Source organism: Hyla sarda, chromosome 1 (assembly GCF_029499605.1).
Source record: "Hyla sarda isolate aHylSar1 chromosome 1, aHylSar1.hap1, whole genome shotgun sequence".
Classification (NCBI taxonomy): Eukaryota; Metazoa; Chordata; class Amphibia; order Anura; family Hylidae; genus Hyla; species Hyla sarda.
Window position 1 is genome coordinate 618852552 of NC_079189.1, and position 27032 is coordinate 618879583.

At 45.0% G+C, this 27032-nt stretch overlaps 1 protein-coding gene across 1 annotated transcript in view; it reads right to left on the reverse strand.

The window, feature by feature from the left end:
• The window catches only part of CNTFR (ciliary neurotrophic factor receptor), a gene marked incomplete in the record, with an annotated part of 524182 nt that extends 504951 nt beyond the window's left edge, over positions 1-19231 (reverse strand). Inside the window, 1 exon segment of the mRNA XM_056551475.1 lies at positions 19061-19231.
• Positions 19232-27032: the final 7801 nt, after the last annotated feature.

The window sequence follows — 27032 nt, forward strand, 5'->3', positions numbered from 1 at the left end:
CGAAATAGCTGTATAGATTTAAGATAACAATAAGTAAATGATTATTAAACTGAAATAAAATACTTGTATATAAAATAAATTAAAAAAATATGATTAATAAAACTATCAGAAGAAATAATTCCCTGCATTTACAATGTACATCCTGTAATATGACATGTTCTGAACCCAAAAAGTTTTTTTGTTTTTAATTGGATAAAAGTGAACGTTCACTTATAATTTTCTTGATAGGAATACATTACAAAGAATATGGCTCAGTGGTCTGAGGTGGTCACATGACTGCGATAATTGCGCGTAATTTATCGCTGTGAAGCGTTAACTCTACATCCAGACGTCCTTAGCATTGGGTCTGTAGGCAGATGGTGCAGGCAGCTGCCAAGGGCTCAACTAAAGTGTGTAAACAGCGCCACTCTTGTCTTTTAGGCTGTGTGTGGTATTGCAGTTCAGTTCCATTGAAGTGAATAGAGCGGAGCTGTAATACCAAAGACAACCTAAGGACAGGTGTGGCGCTGTTTTTGGAATACTCGACTAGGCTTTTTTAATACTGGGTTTGATAAATTAAACATATCTACAGAGAGAACACATTCTTTGGATGGTCTTCTCAAAGGGGTCTCATTGTATCTATACAACGGACTCTTGTGTCGAGGACAAAAAGACAAAAATGGGAAAAAAGAATGAGAGAAAAAAAAAAATGTAATTCACGCAACTGGTGGTGGCGATCACTTGGGCACTATGAGAGCGGCTTTGCCCTTTTGGTGGACTGAGCATCCGGGTGATGTCCATAAACATGAGCAGAATAATTGGTCAGCTGATCATCTCAATGATGTCACTGCAGGATGTGAATGTGGCTACGAAAATAAGTGACATCACTGAATGTTAGATGATCAGCTGACCAATCTGATAATAAGTGCGATGACATCACTGAATGTTAGATGATCAGCTGACCAATCTGATAATAAGTGCGATGACATCACTGAATGTTAGATGATCAGCTGACCAATCTGAAAATAAGTGAGATGACATCACTGAATGTTAGATGATCAGCTGACCAATCTGATAATAAGTGCGATGACATCACTGAATGTTAGATGATCAGCTGACCAATCTGATAATAAGTGCGATGACATCACTGAATGTTAGATGATCAGCTGACCAATCTGCTAATAAGTGCGATGACATCACTGAATGTTAGATGATCAGCTGACCAATCTGATAAGTGAGATGACATCACTGAATGTTAGATGATCAGCTGACCAATCTGATAATAAGTGCAATGACATCACTGAATGTTAGATGATCAGCTGACCAATCTGATAATAAGTGCGATGACATCACTGAATGTTAGATGATCAGCTGACCAATCTGATAATAAGTGCGATGACATCACTGAATGTTAGATGATCAGCTGACCAATCTGCTAATAAGTGCGGTGACATCACTGAATGTTAGTGTAATGATTGGTCAGCTGATCATCTAACATTCAGTGATGTCACTGCACATAGTGGAATGATCGGTCAGCTGATCATCTAAGTCCAGTGACGTTGCTTAAATGTTAGATGATCAGCTGACCGATCATTCCACTATGTGCAGTGACATGACTGAATGTTAGATGATCAGCTGACCAATCATTACACTAACATTCAGTGATGTCACCGCACTTATTAGCAGATTGGTCAGCTGATCATCTAACATTCAGTGATGTCATCGCACTTATTATCAGATTGGTCAGCTGATCATCTAACATTCAGTGATGTCATCGCACTTAGATGACCAGCTGACCTATCGTTACACTAAGTGCGGTGAAATCACTGAATATTATAGGATCAGCTGACCAATTATTCAATAAGTGTGATGATGTCACTGAATGTTAGATGATCATCTGACCAATCTGATAAGTGCGATGACATCATTGAATGCTAGATGATCAGCTGACCAAAGTCTGATGATGTCACTGAATGTTAGATGATCAGCTGACAAATCATTCCACTCCTAGAGCAGTGACATCACTGAATATTAGATGATCAGCTGATCAATCATTCCACTAGGTGCGATGACATGACTGAATATTAGATGATCAGCTGACCAAAGTTTGATGACATCACAAAATGTTAGATGATCAGCTGATCAATCATTCCACCCCAGGGATGATACACATAAGTGATGTCCTATATGACGTCGTCCATGTGTCTGTATATGGATCAGGAGCCTCACTACTGACTATGTGAGCGCTACACACATAATAAACAATAGAATAACACAACTATTTACGAGTGAAGACATCACCTATAAAACCTCCGCTCTGCGGTCGCACGCTGCGGACTTTACGAGCCGTGAGCCTGGTGGGATTAGAGGCTGACATGAAGCAGGTAGGGCCGACCTCAGTGTAACACGGCCCCCTATAAATCACTCACCTAACACACCTGGACTAACACGCCGCCCAATTACAGACGTGTAAAGCTATACAGGGGAGCGGGGGCTGGGGGGTATGACTGCTTCTACTGTGGGTCAGGGATGTCCATGCTGCGGCCCCTGAGCCCAATGTGCTGGGGGGTATGACTGCTCCTACTGTGGGTCAGGGTTGTCCATGCTGCGGCCCCTGAGCCCGATGTGCTGGGGGGTATGACTGCTTGTAATGTGGTCAGGGATGTTCATGCTGCAGCCCCTGAGCCCGATGTGCTGGGGGGTACGACTGCTCCTACTGTGGGTCAGGGATGTTCATGCTGCAGCCCCTGAGCCCGATGTGCTGGGGGGTACGACTGCTCCTACTGTGGGTCAGGGATGTCCATGCTGCGGCCCCTGAGCCCGATGTGCTGGGGGTATGACTGCTCCTACTGTGGGTCAGGGATGTCCATCCTGCGGCCCCTGAGCCCGATGTGCTGGGGGTATGACTGCTCCTACTGTGGGTCAGGGATGTCCATCCTGCGGCCCCTGAGCCCGATGTGCTGGGGGGGGTATGACTGCTCCTACTGTGGGTCAGGGATGTCCAGGCTGCGGCCCCTGAGCCCGATGTGCTGGGGGGTACGACTGCTCCTACTGTGGGTCAGGGATGTCCATGCTGCGGCCCCTGAGCCCGATGTGCTGGGGGGTATGACTGCTTGTAATGTGGTCAGGGATGTTCATGCTGCAGCCCCTGAGCCCGATGTGCTGGGGGGTATGACTGCTTCTACTGTGGGTCAGGGATGTCCATGCTGCGGCCCCTGAGCCCAATGTGCTGGGGGGTATGACTGCTTCTACTGTGGGTCAGGGATGTCCATGCTGCGGCCCATGAGCCCGATGTGCTGGGGGGGGTTTGACTGCTCCTACTGTGGGTCAGGGATGTCCATGCTGCGGCCCCTGAGCCCGATGTGCTGGGGGTTTGACTGCTCCTACTGTGGGTCAGGGTTGTCCATGCTGCGGCCCCTGAGCCCGATGTGCTGGGGGGTATGACTGCTTGTAATGTGGTCAGGGATGTCCATGCTGCAGCCCCTGAGCCCGATGTGCTGGGGGGTACGACTGCTCCTACTGTGGGTCAGGGATGTCCATGCTGCGGCCCCTGAGCCCGATGTGCTGCGGGTATGACTGCTCCTACTGTGGGTCAGGGATGTCCATGCTGCGGCCCCTGAGCCCGATGTGCTGGGGGGTATGACTGCTTGTAATGTGGTCAGGGATGTTCATGCTGTAGCCCCTGAGCCCGATGTGCTGGGGGGTACGACTGCTCCTACTGTGGGTCAGGGATGTCCATGCTGCGGCCCCTGAGCCCGATGTGCTGGGGGGTACGACTGCTCCTACTGTGGGTCAGGGATGTCCATGCTGCGGCCCCTGAGCCCGATGTGCTGGGGGGTACGACTGCTCCTACTGTGGGTCAGGGATGTCCATGCTGCGGCCCCTGAGCCCGATGTGCTGGGGGGTACGACTGCTCCTACTGTGGGTCAGGGATGTCCATGCTGCGGCCCCTGAGCCCGATGTGCTGGGGGGGTACGACTGCTCCTACTGTGGGTCAGGGATGTCCATGCTGCGGACCCTGAGCCCGATGTGCTGGGGGGTACGACTGCTCCTACTGTGGGTCAGGGATGTCCATGCTGCAGCCCCCAGGCCCAATCTTCCAGGGGGGTCTCTCCGACTCCATAACTGACAACATGTATCCAAAAAGTTCCCGAATTCTACATATTTCCAGAATGTTTCCTGGTTATTACCGTCGGAGCTTGGCGGAGATGAATGCCGGCTCTGTGTTTGGTGATTTATAATTTTACAGGAGTCAGCGGCTGCATCCATCTCACCGGAGGGGGTGGGCGGGTTGGCTGGCAGTGCCTTATAAATACATACAACAGATGTGAGTTTGGGGGGGGGGGGCTCAATTATACAAAATCCAATGTCCCTCTTTAGACCCACCAGCAACAAAGATCCAGAGCTCCACGTGGGAGGTTTTTGCATGATAACCGACCTCCTGCAGGGTCCTACACCGCACACCACAAAACACCACAAAGGACAAGTCTACTTTGTTGTTGGCCACCGCGGGTCTGTAATAATACAGAAGAACAGAGGAGCCGAGGGATCGGGAGCCCCCAACCCCAAACCTGGGTCCTGACCATTGTGTCCATCCATGGAGGCCACGGCCCAGAAGATCAATAGACCAGAAAGGATTGTCCACTTAGCACAACGTCTTGTGAAGGCTGATGGACATCATGGGGGGGGGGGGGGGGGGTAAAGTAACCAAAATAAGAACCACCGCAAGTAATATCATTCCTGAAAGTGAGGGGGCGCTATACTAACCAATATATCTCACTATGGGAGCAACAGATTAGATTAAAACAAGACCCAGAGAGGTGATCATCACCAGGGTCTGACCAGTCCAAGCATGACTGCTCATAGAGGCAGTATTATAGTAGTTATATTCTTGTATATAGGAGCAGTATTATAGTAGTTATATTCTTGTATATAGGAGCAGTATTATAGTAGATATATTCTTGTATATAGGAGGAGTATTACAGTAGATATATTCTTGTATATAGGAGGCAGTATTATAGTAGTTATATTCTTGTATATAAGAGGCAGTATTATAGTATTTATATTCTTGTATATAGGAGGCAGTATTATAGTAGTTATATTCTTGTATATAGGAGCAGTATTATAGTAGTTATATTCTTGTATATAGGAGCAGTATTATAGCAGTTATATTCTTGTATATAGGAGCAGTATTATAGTAGTTATATTCTTGTATATAAGAGGCAGTATTATAGTAGATATATTCTTGTATATAGGGGGCAGTATTATAGTAGTTATATTCTTGTATATAGGAGCAGTATTATAATAGATATATTCTTGTATATAAGAGGCAGTATTATAGTAGATATATTCTTGTATATAGGGGGCAGTATTATAGTAGTTATATTCTTGTATATAGGAGCAGTATTATAGCAGTTATATTCTTGTATATAGGAGCAGTATTATAGCAGTTATATTCTTGTATATAGGGGCAGTATTATAGCAGTTATATTCTTGTATATAGGAGCTGTATTATAGTAGTTATATTCTTGTATATAAGAGGCAGTATTATAGCAGTTATATTCTTGTATATAGGAGCAGTATTATAGTAGTTATATTCTTGTATATAGGAGCAGTATTATAGTAGTTATATTCTTGTATATAAGAGGCAGTATTATAGTAGTTATATTCTTGTATATAGGGGCAGTATTATAGTAGTTATATTCTTGTATATAGGAGCAGTGTTATAGCAGTTATATCCTTGTATATAGGAGCAGTATTCTAGTAGTTATATTCTTGTATATAGGAGCAGTATTATAGTAGTTATATTCTTGTATATAGGAGCAGTATTATAGTAGTTATATTCTTGTATATAGGGGCAGTATTATAGTAGTTATATTCTTGTATATAGGAGCAGTATTATAGTAGTTATATTCTTGTATATAGGAGCAGTATTATAGCAGTTATATTCTTGTATATAGGGGCAGTATTATTGTAGTAATGTTATTTTACCATAAATATAGGCTCCAAACATGATGTGAACATAGTCTTGATCTATACTTCACATTAACCCAAAACATTTGTAGACAGAGGATGAAAGTTTTACTAATATAATTAAAAGCAAAGATCTGAAAAGAGCCGAGTCTGTGCCCCAGTATGTGATGCTTCATAGGTAAAGAAGACCTGAGCACTGCGATCCTGTGACTCTAAAATGGTTAATCCAGTGTAAGCACATTTTTTTACTGATTCTATGTATCTTCAACACCAAAACAGGAAAATGATAACTAGAAACCCCCCATCTATCTGTAAGACATGGACATAGCGGTTACCAGGAAACTCCTGTCACTTATCATCTCTTGTTTACGATGAGGAGTCAAGAGCCAGGAAAATGATAGGAAGTGAGAAACATGTAATACAACAGGAGATATAGACTCTATACAACGTATCTATCTCATATCTATCTATCTATCGCATATCTATCCATCGCATATCCATTATCTTCCCCTTCACCACCACCGACTCCAGTATCTTCCCCTTCACCTCCGGTATTATAGTAGTTATATTCTTGTATATAGGGCAGTATTATAGTAGTTATATTCTTGTATATAGGAGCAGTATTATAGTAGATATATTCTTGTATATATAGGAGCAGTATTATAGTAGTTATATTCTTGTATATAGGAGCAGTATTATAGTAGTTATATTCTTGTATATAGGGCAGTATTATAGTAGTTATATTCTTGTATATAGGAGCGGTATTATAGTAGATATATTCTTGTATATAGGAGGCAGTATTATAGTAGTTATATTCTTGTATATAGGAGGAGTATTATAGTAGATATATTCTTGTATATAGGAGCAGTATTATAGTAGTTACATTCTTGTATATAGGAGGCAGTATTATAGTAGTTATATTCTTGTATATAGGAGCAGTATTATAGTTGCTATAATACTGCCTCTATATACAAGAATATAACTACTATAATACTGCTCCTATATACAAGAATATAACTACTATAATACTGCTCCTATATACAAGAATATAACTATTATAATACAGCTCCTATATACAAGAATATAACTGCTATAATACTGCCTCTATATACAAGAATATAACTGTTATATTCTTGTATATAGGAGCAGTATTATAGTAGTTATATTCTTGTATATAGGAGCAGTATTATAGCAGTTATATTCTTGTATATAAGAGCAGTATTATAGTAGTTATATTCTTGTATATAGGAGCAGTATTATAGTAGTTATATTCTTGTATATAGGAGGCAGTATTATAGTAGTTATATTCTTGTATATAGGAGGAGTATTATAGTAGTTATATTCTTGTATATAGGAGCAGTATTATAGTAGTTATATTCTTGTATATAGGAGGCAGTATTATAGTAGTTGTATTCTTGTATATAGGGGGCAGTATTATAGTAGTTATATTCTTGTATATAGGAGCAGTATTATAGTAGTTATATTCTTGTATGTAGGAGGCAGTATTATAGTAGATATATTCTTGTATATGGAGGCAGTATTATAGTAGTTATATTCTTGTATATAGGAGCAGTATTATAGTAGTTATATTCTTGTATATAGGAGCAGTATTATAGCAGTTATATTCTTGTATATAGGAGCAGTATTATAGTAGTTATATTCTTGTATATAGGAGCAGTATTATAGCAGTTATATTCTTGTATATAGGAGCAGTATTATAGTAGTTATATTCTTGTATATAGGAGCAGTATTATAGTAGATATATTCTTGTATATAGGAGCAGTATTATAGCAGTTATATTCTTGTATATAGGAGCAGTATTATAGTAGTTATATTCTTGTATATAGGAGCAGTATTATAGTAGTTATAGTCTTGTATATAGGAGCAGTATTATAGTAGTTATAGTCTTGTATATAGGAGCAGTATTATAGTAGTTATATTCTTGTATATAGGAGCAGTATTATAGTAGTTATATTCTTGTATATAGGAGCAGTATTATAGTAGTTATATTCTTGTATATAGGAGCAGTATTATAGTAGTTATATTCTTGTATATAGGAGCAGTATTATAGTAGATATATTCTTGTATATAGGGGGCAGTATTATAGTAGTTATATTCTTGTATATAGGGGGCAGTATTATAGTAGTTATATTCTTGTATATAGGAGCAGTATTATAGTAGTTATAGTCTTGTATATAGGAGCAGTATTATAGCAGTTATATTCTTGTATATAGGAGCAGTATTATAGCAGTTATATTCTTGTATATAGGAGCAGTATTATAGCAGTTATATTCTTGTATATAGGAGCAGTATTATAGTAGTTATATTCTTGTATATAGGAGGCAGTATTATAGTAGATATATTCTTGTATATAGGAGGCAGTATTATAGTAGTTATATTCTTGTATATAGGGGCAATATTATAGTAGTTATATTCTTGTATATAGGAGGCAGTATTATAGTAGTTATATTCTTGTATATAGGAGCAGTATTATAGTAGTTATATTCTTGTATATAGGAGCAGTATTATAGTAGTCATATTCTTGTATATAGGAGGCAGTATTAAAGTAGTTATACTCTTGTATATAGAGGCAGTATTATAGCAGTTATATTCTTGTATATAGGAGGCAGTATTATAGTAGTTATATTCTTGTATATAAGAGGCAGTATTATAGTAGTTATATTCTTGTATATAAGAGGCAGTATTATAGTAGTTATATTCTTGTATATAGGAGGCAGTATTATAGTAGTTATATTCTTGTATATAGGAGCAGTATTATAGCAGTTATATTCTTGTATATAGGGGCAGTATTATTGTAGTAATGTTATTTTACCATAAATATAGGCTCCAAACATGATGTGAACATAGTCTTGATCTATACTTCACATTAACCCAAAACATTTGTAGACAGAGGATGAAAGTTTTACTAATATAATTAAAAGCAAAGATCTGAAAAGAGCCGAGTCTGTGCCCCAGTATGTGATGCTTCATAGGTAAAGAAGACCTGAGCACTGCGATCCTGTGACTCTAAAATGGTTAATCCAGTGTAAGCACATTTTTTTACTGATTCTATGTATCTTCAACACCAAAACAGGAAAATGATAACTAGAAACCCCCCATCTATCTGTAAGACATGGACATAGCGGTTACCAGGAAACTCCTGTCACTTATCATCTCTTGTTTACGATGAGGAGTCAAGAGCCAGGAAAATGATAGGAAGTGAGAAACATGTAATACAACAGGAGATATAGACTCTATACAACGTATCTATCTCATATCTATCTATCTATCGCATATCTATCCATCGCATATCCATTATCTTCCCCTTCACCACCACTGACTCCAGTATCTTCCCCTTCACCACCACCGACTCCAGTATCTTCCCCTTCACCACCACCGACTCCAGTATCTTCCCCTTCACCACCACCGACTCCAGTATCTTCCCCTTCACCACCACTGACTCCAGTATCTTCCCCTTCACCACCACCGACTCCAGTATCTTCCCCTTCACCACCACCGACTCCAGTATCTTCCCCTTCACCACCACCGACTCCAGTATCTTCCCCTTCACCACCACGACTCCAGTATCTTCCCCTTCACCACCACCGACTCCAGTATCTTCCCCTTCACCCCCACTGACTCCAGTATCTTCCCCTTCACCACCACTGACTCCAGTATCTTCCCCTTCACCACCACTGACTCCAGTATCTTCCCCTTCACCTCCGGTATCTTTCCCTTCACCTCTACTGACTCCAGTATCTTCCCCTTCACCCCCACTGACTCCAGTATCTTCCCCTTCACCCCCACTGACTCCAGTATCTTCCCCTTCACCTCCACTGACTCCAGTATCTTCCCCTTCACCTCCAGTATCTTCCCCTTCACCCCCACTGACTCCAGTATCTTCCCCTTCACCTCCAGTATCTTCCCCTTCACCACCACTGACTCCAGTATCTTCCCCTTCACTTCCAGTATCTTTCCCTTCACCACCACTGACTCCAGTATCTTCCCCTTCACCACCACTGACTCCAGTATCTTCCCCTTCACCTCCAGTATCTTCCCCTTCACCACCACTGACTCCAGTATCTTCCCCTTCACCTCCAGTATCTTCCCCTTCACCCCCACTGACTCCAGTATCTTCCCCTTCACCACCACCGACTCCAGTATCTTCCCCTTCACTTCCAGTATCTTTCCCTTCACCACCACTGACTCCAGCACCACTGACTTCACCACCACTGACACCAGTATCTTCCCCTTCACTTCCAGTATCTTTCCCTTCACCCCCACTGACTCCAGTATCTTCCCCTTCACCACCACCGACTCCAGTATCTTCCCCTTCACTTCCAGTATCTTTCCCTTCACCACCACTGACTCCAGCACCACTGACTTCACCACCACTGACTCCAGTATCTTCCCCTTTACTGCGTAGGAAGGGATGGCACCAGGGTATGGTGCGCCATGCTCGTGGATCATATAAATCCAATGGAAAAAGAAGAAATCCCGGCACCAGCAGCTTTGATGCAAGTAAAGAAATGTATTTGTAATGCAACATGTATTATACACGTAACAAGACGCGTTTCAGCTAATGCAGCCTCTCAATCGCATCCCTTTCCCTTTACTGACTCCAGTATCTTTCCCTTCACCTCCACGGACTCCAGTATCTCCCCTTTCACCACCACTGACTCCAGTATCTTCCCCTTCACCTCCGGTATCGTTCCCTTCACCTATACTGACTCCAGTATCTCCCCCTTCACCTCCAGTATCTTCCCCTTCACCACCACTGACTCCAGTATCTTCCCCTTCACTTCAAGTATCTTCCCCTTCTACACCAATGACTCCAGTATCTTCCCCTTCACTTCCAGTATCTTCCCCTTCACCTCCAGTATCTTCCCCTTCACCACCACCACCACCACCGACTCCAGTATCTTCCCCTTCACCACCACCACCGACTCCAGTATCTTCCCCTTCACCACCACTGACTCCAGTATCTTCCCCTTCACCTCCAGTATCTTCCCCTTCACCACCACTGACTCCAGTATCTTCCCCTTCACCTCCAGTATCTTCCCCTTCACCCCCACTGACTCCAGTATCTTCCCCTTCACCACCACCGACTCCAGTATCTTCCCCTTCACTTCCAGTATCTTTCCCTTCACCACCACTGACTCCAGCACCACTGACTTCACCACCACTGACACCAGTATCTTCCCCTTCACTTCCAGTATCTTTCCCTTCACCCCCACTGACTCCAGTATCTTCCCCTTCACCACCACCGACTCCAGTATCTTCCCCTTCACTTCCAGTATCTTTCCCTTCACCACCACTGACTCCAGCACCACTGACTTCACCACCACTGACTCCAGTATCTTCCCCTTTACTGCGTAGGAAGGGATGGCACCAGGGTATGGTGCGCCATGCTCGTGGATCATATAAATCCAATGGAAAAAGAAGAAATCCCGGCACCAGCAGCTTTGATGCAAGTAAAGAAATGTATTTGTAATGCAACATGTATTATACACGTAACAAGACGCGTTTCAGCTAATGCAGCCTCTCAATCGCATCCCTTTCCCTTTACTGACTCCAGTATCTTTCCCTTCACCTCCACGGACTCCAGTATCTCCCCTTTCACCACCACTGACTCCAGTATCTTCCCCTTCACCTCCGGTATCGTTCCCTTCACCTATACTGACTCCAGTATCTCCCCCTTCACCTCCAGTATCTTCCCCTTCACCACCACTGACTCCAGTATCTTCCCCTTCACTTCAAGTATCTTCCCCTTCTACACCAATGACTCCAGTATCTTCCCCTTCACCTCCAGTATCTTCCCCTTCACCACCACCACCACCGACTCCAGTATCTTCCCCTTCACCACCACCACCGACTCCAGTATCTTCCCCTTCTCCACCACTGACTTCAGTATCTTCCCCTTCACCCCCACTGACTCCAGTATCTTCCCCTTCACCACCACCACCGATTCCAGTATCTTCCCCTTCACCACCACCGATTCCAGTATCTTCCCCTTCACTTCCAGTATCTTTCCCTTCACCACCACTGACTCCAGTATCTTCCCCTTTACTGCGTAGGAAAGGATGGCACCAGGGTATGGTGCGCTGTGCTCGTGGATCATATAAATCCAATGGAAAAAGAAGAAATCCCGGCACCAGCAGCTTTGATGCAAGTAAAGAAATTTATTTGTAATACAACATGCATCATACACGTAACAAGAAGCGTTTCAGCTAATGCAGCCTCTCAATCGCATCCCTTTCCCTTTACTGACTCCAGTATCTCCCCCTTTCCTGACTCCAGTATCTCCCCCATTACTGACTCCAGTATCTCCCCCATTACTGACTCCAGTATCTCCCCCATTACTGACTCCAGTATCTCCCCCATCACCTCCAGTATCTCCCCCATTACTGACTCCAGTATCTCCCCCATCACCTCCAGTATCTCCCCCATTACTGACTCCAGTATCTCCCCCATTACTGACTCCAGTATCTCCCCCATTACTGACTCCAGTATCTCCCCCTTCACCTCCAGTATCTCCCCATTACTGACTCCAGTACCTCCCCCTTCACCTCCAGTATCTCCCCATTACTGACTCCAGTACCTCCCCCTTCACCTCCAGTATCTCCCCCTTTACTGACTCCAGTATCTCCCCCATTACTGACTCCAGTATCTCCCCCTTCACCTTCAGTACCTCCCCCTTTTCCTGACTCCAGTATCTCCCCTATTACTGACTCCAGTATCTCCCCCTTCACCTCCAGTATCTCCCCTATTACTGACTCCAGTATCTCCCCCATTACTGACTCCAGTATCTCCCCCTTCACCTCCAGTATCTCCCCATTACTGACTCCAATATCTCCCCCTTCACCTCCAGTATCTCCCCATTACTGACTCCAATATCTCCCCCTTCACCTCCAGTATCTCCCCCTTTTCCTGACTCCAGTATCTCCCCTTTTCCTGACTCCAGTATCTCCCCCTTCACCTCCAGTATCTCCCCCATTACTGACTCCAGTATCTCCCCTTTTCCTGACTCCAGTATCTCCCCTATTACTGACTCCAGTATCTCCCCCTTCACCTCCAGTATCTCCCCCTTTACTGACTCCAGTATCTCCCCCATTACTGACTCCAGTATCTCCCCCTTCACCTCCAGTATCTCCCCATTACTGACTCCAGTACCTCCCCCTTCACCTCCAGTATCTCCCCATTACTGACTCCAGTACCTCCCCCTTCACCTCCAGTATCTCCCCCATTACTGACTCCAGTATCTCCCCCATTACTGACTCCAGTATCTCCCCCTTCACCTCCAGTATCTCCCCATTACTGACTCCAGTACCTCCCCTTCACCTCCAGTATCTCCCCATTACTGACTCCAGTACCTCCCCCTTCACCTCCAGTATCTCCCCCTTTACTGACTCCAGTATCTCCCCATTACTGACTCCAGTATCTCCCCCTTCACCTCCAGTATCTCCCCATTACTGACTCCAATATCTCCCCCTTCACCTCCAGTATCTCCCCATTACTGACTCCAATATCTCCCCCTTCACCTCCAGTATCTCCCCCTTTTCCTGACTCCAGTATCTCCCCTTTTCCTGACTCCAGTATCTCCCCCTTCACCTCCAGTATCTCCCCCATTACTGACTCCAGTATCTCCCCTTTTCCTGACTCCAGTATCTCCCCTATTACTGACTCCAGTATCTCCCCCTTCACCTCCAGTATCTCCCCCATTACTGACTCCAGTATCTCCCCTTTTCCTGACTCCAGTATCTCCCCTTTCACCTCCAGTATCTCCCCCTCTTCCTGACTCCAGTATCTCCCCCTTTACCTCCAGTATCTCCCCCATTACTGACTCCAGTATCTCCCCCTTTACCTCCAGTATCTCCCCCATTACTGACTCCAGTATCTCCCCTTTTCCTGACTCCAGTATCTCCCCCTTCACCTCCAGTATCTCCCCATTACTGACTCCAATATCTCCCCCTTCACCTCCAGTATCTCCCCCATTACTGACTCCAGTATCTCCCCCTTTTCCTGACTCCAGTATCTCCCCCTTTTCCTGACTCCAGTATCTCCCCTTTTCCTGACTCCAGTATCTCCCCTTTTCCTGACTCCAGTATCTCCCCTTTTCCTGACTCCAGTATCTCCCCTTTCACCTCCAGTATCTCCCCCTCTTCCTGACTCCAGTATCTCCCCCATTACTGACTCCAGTATCTCCCCCTTTTCCTGACTCCAGTATCTCCCCCTTTTCCTGACTCCAGTATCTCCCCTTTTCCTGACTCCAGTATCTCCCCTTTTCCTGACTCCAGTATCTCCCCTTTTCCTGACTCCAGTATCTCCCCTTTCACCTCCAGTATCTCCCCCTCTTCCTGACTCCAGTATCTCCCCCATTACTGACTCCAGTATCTCCCTTTTCACCTCCAGTATCTCCCCCATTACTGACTCCATTATCTCCCCTTTCACCTCCAGTATCTCCCCCTTTTCCTGACTCCAGTATCTCCCCCATCACCTCCAGTATCTCCCCCATTACTGACTCCAGTACCTCCCCCATCACCTCCAGTATCTCCCCTTTTCCTGACTCCAGTATCTCCCCCCATCACCTCCAGTATCTCCCCCATTACTGACTCCAGTATCTCCCCCATCACCTCCAGTATCTCCCCCATTACTGACTCCAGTACCTCCCCCATCACCTCCAGTATCTCCCCCTTTTCCTGACTCCAGTATCTCCCCCATCACCTCCAGTATCTCCCCCATTACTGACTCCAGTATCTCCCCCATCACCTCCAGTATCTCCCCCATTACTGACTCCAGTATCTCCCCCATCACCTCCAGTATCTCCCCCATTACTGACTCCAGTATCTCCCCCATCACCTCCAGTATCTCCCCCTTTTCCTGACTCCAGTATCTCCCCCATTACTGACTCCAGTACCTCCCCCTTCACCTCCAGTATCTCCCCCATTACTGACTCCAGTACCTCCCCCTTCACCTCCAGTATCTCCCGCTTTTCCTGACTCCAGTATCTCCCCCTTTTCCTGACTCCAGTATCTCCCCCATCACCTCCAGTATCTCCCCCATTACTGACTCCAGTATCTCCCCCTTCACCTCCAGTATCTCCCACTTTTCCTGACTCCAGTATCTCCCCTTTTCCTGACTCCAATATCTCCCCCATCACCTCCAGTATCTCCCCCATTACTGACTCCAGTATCTCCCCCTTCACCTCCAGTATCTCCCACTTTTCCTGACTCCAGTATCTCCCCTTTTCCTGACTCCAGTATCTCCCCCATTACTGACTCCAGTATCTCCCCCATCACCTCCAGTATCTCCCCCATTACTGACTCCAGTACCTCCCCCATCACCTCCAGTATCTCCCCCATTACTGACTCCAGTATCTCCCTCATTACCCTGACTGTCTCCAGTTCCTCTCCCATAGCCGGCACTGGTTAACGCTCTATATCAGCAGCAATTAGACGTCATGTGGAAAGGATGCATGGTTTGTGTAAATATTCATTTACTTCCCCATAGAGCGCTTCTTGGACAGGCAAACATCCATAGTGTCCACGTCTCCCGCTCTCCCAGTGACACCACAATCAGTGTTAATAAACTTGAGGAAATCCAGCGCCGGAGTTTATAACAAAAAAAAATAAAATAAATATATATATAAAAGCAATAAAACAGATACAAGAGTTCAAGGCAGGAAAGAAATGATTATTACTCTGCCGAGACCACGAACAATTGTATCGAGGAAGAATTCAAGACGATACAACGTAACGACCATCATCGTCATTCTAATTACCAGGACGGCAAAGGTTAAACCACCAGAGACTGTTGATGAATTTACAAAAATTACTGCCCCCCCCCACCCTGCCCCCTCCATGTTTGATACATTTACGGACATGTTTTTCAACCGTACCATGTAACATCCATATAAACATTAGGACTAAGCGAAGAACTTGAGATCGTCCTCGCAATCCGGAGATTTACGACAAAGATCAGATCAACAATCGGATTTGATACGCGCGATTTTATAATGACCGTATTGGAATTGATTGTCATGGTTCCATACGTGCGCCAAATAGCAAAAAATTCAAAATCTACACCTAAAGTCAGTGTTTCCCAACCAGGGTGCCTCCAGCTGTTGCAAAACTACAACTCCCAGCATGCCTGGACAGCCGTTGGCTGTCCAGGCATGCTGGGAGTTGTAGTTTTGCAACAGCTGGAGGCCCCCTGGTTGGGAAACACTGCCTTAAGTTACGACGACTCCACAACCGCGTCCCAACCTCAAGTCATGGCGAATCATCGATGCCGCAGTCATAACACTTATTCGTATCAAAATAAAAATCGTTACATTCGCTGCCGACCAATCACAAGTCGCCTTCGATGGCAGCGCCGGACAGGTCAGATCCGATCCTTTCCGTGCCATAGACATCGGATAAGGGATCGGGGGGGATAACGTGTTACACTTAATAAAATCCCCAAGTCCGGGAAACTTCTTATTCTTCTTTAATTAATTAATTCATTTATTTTTTTATTTTTAAAATATTTATACATATTATTGCTCAAACTTCCGATCCTGCCGAAAAGGGGTTAACGCTCCAAGCCGCAACGTAAACCAACAGTTTTTTTTTTTTTTAATAGCTGATTATTTAACCCCTCACCGACGGCAGCGCTCTATAAAAAATAAAAAAAAAAGGGTAAAACGAGGTCGGTGACGAGGTAAACAGCCGGCGTTTAACACCGATAAATGTTTTTACTGTGACCCCGAGAGAAATCACACACACATATATACACTCACTCGCACACTCATATACACACTCACATACATATACATACTAATATATACACACACACTAATATATATATATATATTACATATACATACACACACTCACACGCACACTAATTTACACACACTCATATACACACTCACATACATATACATACTCATATATACACACACACACATACACTAATATATATATTACATATACATACACACACACGCACACTAATTTACACACACTCACACTCATACACACTCACATACATATACATACTCATATATACACACACACACACTCACATACATACTCCTATACATATACACACTCACACTAATATACACACTCACATACATATACATACTCATATATACACACACACACTCACATACATACTCCTATACATATATACACTCACACTCATACTCATATATACACACTCATACTAATATATATATATATATATATATATATATATATATATATATCATATACACACACTCACATGCACACTAATTTACACACACATATACACACTCACACTAATATATACACACACACTCATATGCAAACACACTCACATATACACTCATGTACACACTGATATACACACACACATATATATTACATATACATACACTCACATGCACACTAATTTACACACACTCACACTAATATATACACACACACACGTACACACTGATATACACACACACACACACATTAATATATATTTTACATATACACACACACACACACACACACACACATTAATATATATTTTACATATACACACACACACACACACACACACTAATTTACACACATATACACACTCACATTAATATATATATATATATTACATATACACACTCACACTAATATATACACACACACACAAACACACTCACATATAAACACACTCACATGCACACCCATATTCACACACACACACTCACACTTTCACATACACACACACACTCATATGCACACACACAGGCGAGACGCAGCTTTGAAGTCCCATTTATAGGGAGTGAATAGCAGCAGACCCTATTAAAGGAAAATCTGACAATTAGGAGGCTGCCAGCTCCCCGCCTGGTAACACTGAGCAGGCATCACAGCAGCGCAAAGGAAGTGCAGCTGGCACCCGGGGGTGCAGGGAGCGACATCCCATACATGTTATGTGCACAGGGCGCTGGAGAAGACTTCTACACACATATATATATATATACACACACACACACACACTGATACAATGTAGCCAGAGATAATGTAAACAGGTTTCAAAATAAATCAAAAGACAAAAATGCAACAAAGTCAACGCAATCCAATCCAGAGACGGGAAGGTCCAGCAGCTCAGTGCCATGAAGTAGCAGCTGACCCCCTCCCCAGTATCACAGTGCCATGAAGTGGCAGCCGACTCCCCCACCCCCAGTGATACAGTGCCATGAAGTAGCAGCTGACCCCCCCCCCCCCCCCCAGTACCATGAAGTGGCAGCCGACCCCCTCCAGCAACACAGTGCCATGAAGTGGCAGCCGACCCCCTCTGGTAACAGTGCCATGAAGTAGCAGCTGACCCCCCCCCCCCAGTATCACAGTACCATGAAGTAGCAGCTGACCCCCCCAGTATCACAGTACCATGAAGTAGCAGCTGACCCCCCCAGTATCACAGTACCATGAAGTAGCAGCTGACCCCCCCAGTATCACAGTACCATGAAGTAGCAGCTGACCCCCTCCAGTAACACCATGCCATGAAGTAGCAGCTGACCCCCCCAGTATCACAGTACCATGAAGTAGCAGCTGACCCCCCCAGTATCACAGTACCATGAAGTAGCAGCTGACCCCCTCCAGTAACACCATGCCATGAAGTAGCAGCTGACCCCCCCAGTATCACAGTACCATGAAGTGGCAGCTGACCCCCCCAGTATCACAGTACCATGAAGTGGCAGCTGACCCCCTCCAGTAACAATGCCATGAAGTAGCAGCTGACCCCCGCAGTATCACAGTGCCATGAAGTGGCAGCCGACACCCCCCAGTAACACAGTGCCAGGAAGAGTCCAGGACGGGTCCTCTGCAGCTGCTGATGGTCTGGACAATGACATAAAAGCCTCTTATTCTGCTGCCACTCCCTTTCAAGTTTAATTGCTCTGCTCTTCCTAAAACTGCATCACTGCCCCCAGGACCCTGCACAGAGGCGGCAGCAGAGGTGCCAACCCCCCCAGATGCCCACCAGCACCACCCCAGGGCTCCCCCTGCCAGCATCAATTGTGTCCTTGCATTTGCCATAGACATGTAGGGTCAGGGATGGAAGCAGCAGAATGTTTTGTGGGGTCTGTACTTACAGTGGGGGCTGCAGCTGCTCCTCCTGCTCTGTCACCATAGATCCAGCACCAGCTCTCCCCCCAATGGGCTCCTGGAAGCCTCCACTGCACCAGCTATACACGATTTAGGCTCTTTTAAACTCACACACACAACCCATGTGACTGAGGAAGCCACTGACAGAGAAGGGACTGCAAGAGCTGCACATCAGTGTACTGGGAAAGGCCGCGGCGGGCGCCCCCTGCCGGCGGATGACGGGACTGCAGGGAGGAGAAGACAGACCCTTTCACTGCCACATCAACCTGTTGGACTGAAGGGGAGACCACCAGCAATGATCAGGGGATGTTATAGATTATACATGGGGCAGGGGATATAGATTATACATGGGGCAGGGGATGGTATAGATTATACATGGGGCGGGGGATATAGATTATACATGGGGCAGGGGATGGTATAGATTATACATGGGGCAGGGGATATAGATTATACATGGGGCAGGGGATGGTATAGATTATACATGGGGCGGGGGATATAGATTATACATGGGGCAGGGGATGGTATAGATTATACATGGGGCGGGGGATATAGATTATACATGGGGCGGGGGATATAGATTATACATGGGGCAGGGGATGGTATAGATTATACATGGGGCGGGGGATATAGATTATACATGGGGCGGGGGATATAGATTATACATGGGGCGGGGGATATAGATTATACATGGGGCAGGGGATGGTATAGATTATACATGGGGCGGGGGATATAGATTATACATGGGGCAAAAGGGATGGTATAGATTATACATGGGGCAGGGGATGGTATAGATTATACATGGGGCAGGGGATATAGATTATACATGGGGCAGGGGATGGTATAGATTATACATGGGGCGGGGGATATAGATTATACATGGGGCAGGGGATGGTATAGATTATACATGGGGCGGGGGATATAGATTATACATGGGGCGGGGGATATAGATTATACATGGGGCAGGGGATGGTATAGATTATACATGGGGCGGGGGATATAGATTATACATGGGGCGGGGGATATAGATTATACATGGGGCGGGGGATATAGATTATACATGGGGCAGGGGATGGTATAGATTATACATGGGGCGGGGGATATAGATTATACATGGGGCAAAAGGGATGGTATAGATTATACATGGGGCAGGGGATGGTATAGATTATACATGGGGCAGGGGGATGTTATAGATTATTCATGGGGCGGGGGATATAGATTATACATGGGGCAGGGGATGGTATAGATTATACATGGGGCGGGGGATATAGATTATACATGGGGCAGAAGGGATGGTATAGATTATACATGGGGCAGGGGGATGTTATGGATTATACATGGGGCAGAGGATGGTATAGATTATACATGGGGCAGGGGGATGTTATAGATTATACATGGGGCAGGGGATGTTATAGATTATACATGGGGCAGGGGGGATGTTATAGATTATACATAGGGCAGGGGATGTTATAGATTATACATGGGGCAGGGGATGGTATAGATTATACATGGGGCGGGGGATATAGATTATACATGGGGCGGGGGATAGTATAGATTATACATGGGGCAGGGGGATATAGATTATACATGGGGCAGGGGATGTTATAGATTATACATGGGGCAGGGGGATATAGATTATACATGGGGCAGGGGATGTTATAGATTATACATGGGGCAGGGGGTATATATATTATACATGGGGCAGGGGGGATATAGATTATACATGGGGCGGGGGATATAGATTATACATGGGGCGGGGGATATAGATTATACATGGGGCAGGGGATGTTATAGATTATACATGGGGCAGGGGGGATATAGATTATACATGGGGCGGGGGATATAGATTATACATGGGGCGGGGGATATAGATTATACATGGGGCATGGGATGTTATAGATTATACATAGGGCGGGGGGATATAGATTATACATGGGGCAGGGGATGGTGTAGATTATACATGGGGCAGGGGGGATGTTATAGATTATACATAGGGCGGGGGATATAGATTATACATGGGGCATGGGATGTTATAGATTATACATAGGGCGGGGGGATATAGATTATACATGGGGCAGGGGATGGTATATATTATACATGGGGCAGGGGGGATATAGATTATACATGGGGCAGGGGGATGTTATAGATTATACATGGGGCAGGGGGGATGTTATAGATTATACATGGGGCAGGGGAGATGCTGTAGATTATACATGGGGCAGGGGATGTTATAGATTATACATGGGGCAGGGGGGATATAGATTATACATGGGGCGGGGGATATAGATTATACATGGGGCGGGGGATATAGATTATACATGGGGCATGGGATGTTATAGATTATACATAGGGCGGGGGGATATAGATTATACATGGGGCAGGGGATGGTGTAGATTATACATGGGGCAGGGGGATGTTATAGATTATACATGGGGCAGAGGATGGTATAGATTATACATGGGGCAGGGGATAGTATAGATTATACATGGGGCAGGGGGGATGTTATAGATTATACATGGGCCGGGGGATGTTATTGATTATACATGGGGCAGGGGGGATGTTATAGATTATACATGGGGCGGGGGGGGGATATAGATTATACATGGGGCAGGGGGGATGTTATAGATTATACATGGGGCGGGGGGGATATAGATTATACATGGGGCAGGGGGGATGTTATACATTATACATGGGGCAGGGGGATGTTATAGATTATACATGGGGCGGGGGGGATATAGATTATACATGGGGCAGGGGGGATGTTATAGATTATACATGGGGCGGGGGGGATATAGATTATACATGGGGCAGGGGGGATATAGATTATACATGGGGCAGAGGGGATGTTATACATTATACATGGGGCAGGGAGATGTTATAGATTATACATGGGGCAGGGGGATGTTATAGATTATACATGGGGCAGGGGGGATATAGATTATACATGGGGCAGAGGGGATGTTATACATTATACATGGGGCAGGGGGATGTTATAGATTATACATGGGGCAGGGAGATGTTATAGATTATACATGGGGCAGGGGATGTTATAGATTATACATGGGGCAGGGGGATATAGATTATACATGGGGCAGGGGATGTTATAGATTATACATGGGGCAGGGGGTATATATATTATACATGGGGCAGGGGGGATATAGATTATACATGGGGCGGGGGATATAGATTATACATGGGGCGGGGGATATAGATTATACATGGGGCAGGGGATGTTATAGATTATACATGGGGCAGGGGGGATATAGATTATACATGGGGCGGGGGATATAGATTATACATGGGGCGGGGGATATAGATTATACATGGGGCATGGGATGTTATAGATTATACATAGGGCGGGGGGATATAGATTATACATGGGGCAGGGGATGGTGTAGATTATACATGGGGCAGGGGGGATGTTATAGATTATACATAGGGCGGGGGATATAGATTATACATGGGGCATGGGATGTTATAGATTATACATAGGGCGGGGGGATATAGATTATACATGGGGCAGGGGATGGTATATATTATACATGGGGCAGGGGGGATATAGATTATACATGGGGCAGGGGGATGTTATAGATTATACATGGGGCAGGGGGGATGTTATAGATTATACATGGGGCAGGGGAGATGCTGTAGATTATACATGGGGCAGGGGATGTTATAGATTATACATGGGGCAGGGGGGATATAGATTATACATGGGGCGGGGGATATAGATTATACATGGGGCGGGGGATATAGATTATACATGGGGCATGGGATGTTATAGATTATACATAGGGCGGGGGGATATAGATTATACATGGGGCAGGGGATGGTGTAGATTATACATGGGGCAGGGGGATGTTATAGATTATACATGGGGCAGAGGATGGTATAGATTATACATGGGGCAGGGGATAGTATAGATTATACATGGGGCAGGGGGGATGTTATAGATTATACATGGGCCGGGGGATGTTATTGATTATACATGGGGCAGGGGGGATGTTATAGATTATACATGGGGCGGGGGGGGGATATAGATTATACATGGGGCAGGGGGGATGTTATAGATTATACATGGGGCGGGGGGGATATAGATTATACATGGGGCAGGGGGGATGTTATACATTATACATGGGGCAGGGGATGTTATAGATTATACATGGGGCGGGGGGGATATAGATTATACATGGGGCAGGGGGGATGTTATAGATTATACATGGGGCGGGGGGGATATAGATTATACATGGGGCAGGGGGGATATAGATTATACATGGGGCAGAGGGGATGTTATACATTATACATGGGGCAGGGAGATGTTATAGATTATACATGGGGCAGGGGGATGTTATAGATTATACATGGGGCAGGGGGGATATAGATTATACATGGGGCAGAGGGGATGTTATACATTATACATGGGGCAGGGGGATGTTATAGATTATACATGGGGCAGGGAGATGTTATAGATTATACATGGGGCAGGGGATGTTATAGATTATACATGGGGCAGGGGGATGTTATAGATTATACATGGGGCAGGGGGATGTTATAGATTATACATGGGGCAGGGGGGATGTTATAGATTATACATGGGGCAGGGGATGTTATAGATTATACATGGGGCAGGGGGATGTTATATATTATACATGGGGCAGGGGGGCTGGTATAGATTATACATGGGGCGGGGGATATAGATTATACATGGGGCAGGGGGATGTTATGGATTATACATGGGGCAGAGGATGGTATAGATTATACATGGGGCAGGGGGATGTTATAGATTATACATGGGGCAGAGGATGGTATAGATTATACATGGGGCAGGGGGGATGTTATAGATTATACATGGGGCAGGGGGATGTTATAGATTATACATGGGGCAGGGGGATGTTATAGATTATACATGGGGCAGGGGGATGCTATAGATTATACATGGGGCAGGGGGGATGTTATAGATTATACATGGGGCAGGGGATGTTATAGATTATACATGGGGCAGGGGGGATGTTATATATTATACATGGGGCAGGGGGGCTGGTATAGATTATACATGGGGCGGGGGATATAGATTATACATGGGGCAGGGGGATGTTATAGATTATACATGGGGCAGAGGATGGTATAGATTATACATGGGGCAGGGGGGATGTTATAGATTATACATGGGGCAGGGGGGATGTTATAGATTATACATGGGGCAGGGGAATATAGATTATACATGGGGCAGGGGGATGTTATAGATTATACATGGGGCGGGGATATAGATTATACATGGGGCGGGGGGCTGGTATAGATTATACATGGGGCAGGGGGGATGTTAGATTATACATGGGGCAGGGGGGATGTTATGGATTATACATGGGGCAGGGGGGATGGTATAGATTACACATGAAGCAGGGGATGTTATAGATTATACATGGGGCAGGGGGGATGTTATAGATTATACATGGGGCAGGGGGATGCTATAGATTATACATGGGGCAGGGGAGATGCTATAGATTATACATGGGGCAGGGGGGATGTTATAGATTATACATGGGGCAGGGGAGATGCTGTAGATTATACATGGGGCAGGGGATGTTATAGATTATACATGGGGCAGGGGAGATGCTGTAGATTATACATGGGGCAGGGGGATGTTATAGATTATACATGGGGCAGGGGGGATGGTATAGATTATACATGGGGCAGGGGGATGTTATAGATTATACATGGGGCAGGGGGATATAGATTATACATGGGGCGGGGGATATAGATTATACATGGGGCAGGGGGATATAGATTATACATGGGGCAGGGGGATATAGATTATACATGGGGCGGGGGATATAGATTATACATGGGGCAGGGGGATATAGATTATACATGGGGCGGGGGGCTGGTATAGATTATACATGGGAAGAGCATGGTATAGATTATACATGGGGAAGGGGATACTATAGATTATACATGGGGCAGGGGGGATGTTATAGATTATACATGGGGCAGGGGGGATGTTTTGGATTATACATGGGGCAGGGGTTATGGTATAGATTATACATGGGGTAGGGGATGTTATAGATTATACATGGGGCAGGGGGGATGTTATAGATTATACATGGGGCAGGGGGATGCTATAGATTATACATGGGGCAGGGGAGATGCTATAGATTATACATGGGGCAGGGGGGATGTTATAGATTATACATGGGGCAGGGGGGATGTTATAGATTATACATGGGGCAGGGGGATGTTATAGATTATACATGGGGCAATGGGATGTTATAGATTATACATGGGGCAGGGGGATGTTATAGATTATACATGGGGCTGGGGGATGTTATAGATTATACATGGGGCAGGGGGATGTTATAGATTATACATGGGATGGGGGGATGTTATAGATTATACATGGGGCTGGGGGATGTTATAGATTATACATAGGGCAGGGGTATGTTATAGATTATACATGGGGCTGGGGGATGTTATAGATTATACATGGGGCAGGGGGATGTTATAGATTATACATGGGGCAGGGGGGATGGTATATATTATACATGGGGCAGGGGGGATGGTATATATTATACATGGGGCAGGGGGGATGGTATATATTATACATGGGGCAAGGGATACTATAGATTATACATGGGGCAGGGGGGATGTTATAGATTATACATGGGGCAGGGGGGATGGTATATATTATACATGGGGCAGGGGATACTATAGATTATACATGGGGCAGGGGGGTGTTATAGATTATACATGGGGCAGGGGGGATGGTATATATTATACATGGGGCAAGGGATACTATAGATTATACATGGGGCAGGGGAATGTTATAGATTATACATGGGGCAGGGGGATGTTATAGATTATACATGGGGCAGGGGGGATGGTATATATTATACATGGGGCAGGGGATACTATAGATTATACATGGGGCAGGGGGATGTTATAGATTATACATGGGGCAGGGGATACTATATATTATACATGGGGCAGGGGGATGTTATAGATTATACATGGGGCAGGGGGATGTTATAGATTATACATGGGGCTGGGGAATGTTATAGATTATACATGGGGCAGGGGGATGTTATAGATTATACATGGGGCAGGGGGGATGGTATATATTATACATCGGGCAGGGGATACTATAGATTATACATGGGGCAGGGGGATGTTATAGATTATACATGGGGCAGGGGGGATGGTATATATTATACATGGGGCAGGGGATACTATAGATTATACATGGGGCAGGGGGATGTTATAGATTATACATGGGGCAGGGGGATGTTATAGATTATACATGGGGCTGGGGGATGTTATAGATTATACATGGGGCAGGGGGGATGTTATAGATTATACATGGGATGGGGGGATGTTATAGATTATACATGGGGCAGGGGGATGTTATAGATTATACATAGGGCAGGGGGATGTTATAGATTATACATGGGACGGGGGGATGTTATAGATTATACATGGGGCAGGGGGGATGGTATATATTATACATGGGGCAAGGGATACTATAGATTATACATGGGGCAGGGGGGATGTTATAGATTATACATGGGGCAGGGGGATGTTATAGATTATACATGGGGCAGGGGGGATGGTATATATTATACATGGGGCAGGGGGGATGGTATATATTATACATGGGGCAAGGGATACTATAGATTATACATGGGGCAGGGGGGATGTTATAGATTATACATGGGGCAGGGGGGATGGTATATATTATACATGGGGCAGGGGATACTATAGATTATACATGGGGCAGGGGGGTGTTATAGATTATACATGGGGCAGGGGGGATGGTATATATTACACATGGGGCAAGGGATACTATAGATTATACAAGGGGCAGGGGAATGTTATAGATTATACATGGGGCAGGGGGATGTTATAGATTATACATGGGGCAGGGGGGATGGTATATATTATACATGGGGCAGGGGATACTATAGATTA